The sequence below is a fragment of the Cryptotermes secundus genome, unplaced genomic scaffold, assembly GCF_002891405.2.
Source record: "Cryptotermes secundus unplaced genomic scaffold, Csec_1.0 scaffold1703, whole genome shotgun sequence".
In the NCBI taxonomy this organism is placed as follows: domain Eukaryota; kingdom Metazoa; phylum Arthropoda; class Insecta; order Blattodea; family Kalotermitidae; genus Cryptotermes; species Cryptotermes secundus.
In genome coordinates this window covers 8,940-13,980 of record NW_019744157.1, presented here as the reverse complement: position 1 = coordinate 13,980, position 5,041 = coordinate 8,940, and the positions used below count along the sequence as shown (strand labels likewise).

General features: G+C 38.4%; 1 long non-coding RNA gene across 4 annotated transcripts in view; it reads left to right on the top strand.

Annotated features, from left to right (window-relative positions):
• The first annotated feature begins 242 nt into the window (after nt 1–242).
• Nucleotides 243–5,041, top strand: part of LOC111874611 — a 10,763-nt gene continuing 5,964 nt past the window's right edge. Inside the window, exons 1-3 of one of the 4 annotated variants that reach the window (XR_004514128.1) lie at nt 243–324; nt 1,946–2,081; nt 2,525–2,601. This is a non-coding gene — a long non-coding RNA (uncharacterized LOC111874611). The other 3 variants (XR_004514127.1, XR_004514126.1, XR_004514125.1) reach the window with 3 other exon arrangements.

Here is a 5,041-nt window from a genome sequence, read left to right as displayed (position 1 = left end):
ATTGAGACCTAAAATGAGTAGAAACAAAATGGCGGTATTGTCAAAAATTTAAAAGTGCATTATACCTCCATGGTGATTCTAATATGCGAATACAAATTCTCGATTTTGTTGTACTTGCATCAAGCCTGGCCATCAAAGAATTGTTGAATTGTATCTGGGTAGTAGTCGATGAGGTATCAGGCACCCTGTAGTGCTCTAGTCGGCAAAGTGGCACATCTTGCCAGCTACGTTCTTTACCGACTTATATATCCATGGCACACCGTATACAAAATCGCCATTTTGTTTCGAATTGCCTTAAGCTTATTCGTCGAAAAAGCTGAGTTAGTAAGTAGCATTAGTAGCGGTTAGTAGTATCCAAGTACTAGGATGGACAAGGTATGAGCCATCCTCTAGATTCTATCCAGTCGGTAAAGTGACACATCTTGCCTCCTAAGTTCTAACGACTTCTTGCTCTGTGGGAATATGATTCAAGCAAGTTCCAGTTTCAGAATTTATTCAGCTGAAAGGTTGTATACAAATAAAATGCCAAATTGCTCTAAATGTCCTTAGCACTAGTGTTATGCAAGGTCAGATTTGCAAGGGAATTTATCTTTGGCTTTAATTTGAAATTTATTCTCTCATTAAATTGTAATAGGTTATGTGGCATCACACAGTAGGTAGTCTTAAGCAACAGTTCCTGTTCCATACTAGTACTAGCAGTATAACTAAACTGTGGCCCGGGTGGGGTTCCTTTCCCTAACCTGTAACCTGAGGATGGAAACAGGCCACAAACACGAATACTCTACATACAGCTGGCTTCAAACTACAGGATCATATTGCACATGCTCCTATGTACAATAATAATTGTTCACTTACAGCGATATCTTATGTCGACACGTTTTCAAAACTTAAATGAAATTTGATTTAATTAAATCAAAAACTTCCACGCAGTTCCACCTATCTATCTAAGGCTCTAGAGCACTTGTGGACATTGGCTGCTTTTTCAGTATCTTACCAGTTGGTAGGCCTCCTTGGACAGGGGATCAGCCGGTCGGAAGGCCACTATCTACACACACAACACAAAAACAGAAAGTGGAATAAATGCAAACAGACGTCCATTTCTCGAGTGGAATTCGAACCAATGATCTCAGTCTGCGAGGGGGGGAAGACATTTCCTCTATTATATTTTCTGTGTTGCGGTCCAAACCGAGGCTATATAATGAGAAGCCAACAATAACTGACAGTTCAGTTGGAAGTCAGAATAGTTCCCATGAAGTATCCTGTTGAAAGATGACAGTGTGTCAGATTTGGGAACTGTTGCAACCAGCTGTATAAAGATCCAATAAATTCAATCATCAAATCCAAACCCTGTCTTATTAGTCATGCAAACCTCAGACACATGACAGTATTTATTACTGAGAACAGTTGTGACATCAGGTAGGCCTGTCTCAGACACAAGGGTGACTGCACAGTGCAGATGATAACCAGTAATCCCAGTGGCATGGGAGCTAATTCACTGGAGAGGGAAACTACATATGGTTGGAGAATCAGACAAAAGCATGAGGCCTTAACTCAAACTCAATAATACAGCAAAATAATCATACCCACCCAGAATATTATCAGTTTTAAATGTCAGCAGAACCATACAGAAATGTATACGATGTTTACATAAAACAGGATTCTTCAAGTAGTGATATTTGAATCCTAACTAGTCAATCCTGACAGGTGGTTTTCATGATTTTCTCAGTCCCGCCAATCAAGTGATGTGAATGTTTACTTTCACTTCTCTCCTAATTCATCATATGCACTCATCCTAAGCAACTGAATACGGATCACTGAAAAAACAAAAATTAGCAGCCTACCTGAATGGAAATGCTTCATTCCTGAACTACAGCCTAACTTTTCTAAACTCAATGTAATTCAGGCATGTATAATCATTAGTTTCCATCATGATCTGTTCTTTCAGGTTCACCTCCTGCGTCAAGCTGAATAAATGGCCTAATAGGCCAAGTGACCTGCTGTACAGAAGTTTCTACCTCACCCAAGCAGAAGTATCTATTCTGTGCCCAGGATATGGTTGCTTTCTTCGCCAGTATCACAATGTATAGTATTTACAACTGTAAGAAAGGGAGTAACAGTCAAATTATGAAATTAAAGTATTCGTATGTAACAACAGCACTGAAAGGAATAATAAATTGGCAATTAGAATTTGAATCACATACATAAATTTTATTGTAATGCTCGCAAACTGCTCCAACAGTCACGGCTACCAAACATACTGACAAGGATAAAGGTAAGGCAAGGTAAAGTCCCTGTGCTTAACTAATTAAGCACTACACCACGAAGGCATATGGAGACGTGGATGTATACATGCACTGTCAAGGGTATGGATATAAATTTCATAACTGTGGATATTCTCTGTTAGGTCTCGCATAGATTTTGGACTTCTGACAAAAAAAAAAAGAAAAGAATAGATTCCTGTTCTTTCAACATCAGAAGAATGTTAATGCACCACTCCACTAACTGCCAAATGTACATTTTGCAGGAGGTCAACTGTTCACTGCCTGCATCTGTTGGTATGATCTGTCTCTTCGATCTACTTATGGTTAAGAACAATGGAGTGTGAGTGGTAATATCACATGCAAGTGACAATGTCTTTTCTGAGACCTGTCTGTCCAACCACTACAATATCAGCTAAATTGCTAATGAGTAGGGCTCTGATTTCTATGACATGTCATATTTTTATCCTGGCATCTTTTCACATGTATAATTAAATATAAACGCATTTCTGACTCTTGTGAACATGAAAATACGGTTTTTATTGGTCATATAAATGCATATTTGAACCATATTTTAGCTTTAGGTCATATTTGGGCCCGAAGTGATATAAAATCATATTTTTGGTCATATTTTAGGCGAGTTTCACTTATTGCTCAGAAATATATTTGCAAGTATTGGCAACGATGTTATTTGGAACTTCATTTCTTAGAAATATTTGGCCTTGTGTAACGGGATTTGAAGGAATACTGTACAGTGTGAAGGGTAATGGTTCTTGACCTGGCGTAGAATCAACCACTTTGAAAAGAGAAATTGCCACCTCTGCCTCTGTCTGTCTGTCTGTCTGTCTGTGTCTCTTTTTCTCCTCCACTGTAGTGATACCTGAAGTCCAGTTTGTTTCTTGCATATTGGTGAAAAATTTTTCCATCCACAAAGCGGTAAATTTCTACCCTCTCCCAGAAACCCGTCCAATACAGTACTGTATTCATAACTTCAGTTGTTCAGTATAGTTTCAAGATGCCTAAAGTCAAGTGCTCAAATAGTATGAAGTTGCGTGGTTTTATTAAAGAGTTTGGTGACAAATATTTTAGTACTGACGGAGAAATTTATTTTGCAAAATGTGTGTAGTTAAAATTACGGCAGACAAACGTTTTACGGTGCAACAACACTGCAATACAGCTAAACATAGAAGCTGTGTAAACAGAGAAATTACCACAGAAAGTAGACAGCGATTATTGTTTGAAAAGTCATCCTCCAGTTCACCGAAATCAGGAAATGCCTCCGAGTTTTCAAAGGATCTTTGTACTATGATGGTTTCATCAAATGTTCCATTACATAAAGTAGATACACCTAGTTTCTGAAACTTCCTTGAAAAATATACAACTCATCTCATTCCGACCGAATCCACATTAAGAAAGAACTATCTCACTACCTGCTACGCTGTTACCATCAATAAAATAAGAAACTGTGTCGGAAATAATAAAATATAAATTGCCATTCTTAGGATTTTTTGTTAAACACTTACTTATTTTTTGTGGGCCATTCTATCATATTTTAGGTCATACTTTGCCATTTTTAGGGCATAAATGCATGCATATTTTCAAAGTTTTTAGGTCATAGAAATCCGAGCCCTAGTAATGAGTGTGTCATTCAAGTCATCTACTGCAGTCTTCACCTAGAATCAAAGGGCTTGTAAGACAACAGCTGAAGAACTGAGGATACAAATAAACATTTAACATAAACACTAAACATTAAATTAAAAATGACATTACAGAATTCCCACAGCACTGGACAATTATCACATTTCTGAATAGATGTACACGTGATGGTCCATCTCTGCTCCTTCACATTACATTCCTGAACAGATCACATTTCCTTTACAGCAATTTATCAGTCCCTTTTCATTGTTACTTACTAAGGCAGCTCCATAGCTCAAGTGGTTAGTCACTGGCTTCCCACCGTGGCAGCCCGGGTTCGATCCCGGTGTGATTTGTGGTGGACAAAGTGGCACTGGGGAAGGTTTTCTCCAAGTACTTAGGTTTCCCTTGCCAATCTTCATTCCACAAATTGCTCCACAATTACCCTCACCTATCATCTGGGGCCGGTAAAATAGGCTAGAAGTGGCCGCAGCACAAGGGACTTAGTCCCACCCCACTAGCAATAAAAAAATAATACTTAATTACTCACGGACCTGAGCCCTTCTGGAGGAGCTGCCAATTCTGCAGGTACTCAAGAATTTCCCAGAATTTATGAAACCCGAAGGTTCATTACTGTTTAATTGTTTCTTGCATCCTGTTGTGTTTTAAATGAATATTAGAGTTAATTTTACCGACCACACAACACGTTTTTTATTTACTGTCACACTACATGTTTCGACCTCAAGAGGTCATCCTCAGGTGTACGAACACAGTTGCACAATCACACTCGTTTTTCCACTTATTTTGATCCTGTATCTTGTTCAGGTCCACGCTCAAGAACTTGACACATATTATTTGAGATAAGAAGAACTTGACACATTATTTGAGCGTGGACCTGAACAAGATACAGGATCAAAATAAGGGGAAAAACGAATGTGATTGCGTGTGATTGTGCAACTGTGTTCGTACACCTGAGGATGACCTCTTGAGGTTGAAACATGTAGTGTGACAGTAAATAAAAAACGTGTTGTGTGGTCGGTAAAATTAACTCTAATATTCATTTAAAACACAACAGGATGCAAGAAACAATTAAACAGTAATGAACCTTCGGGTTTCATAAATTCTGGGAAATTCTTGAGTACCTGCAG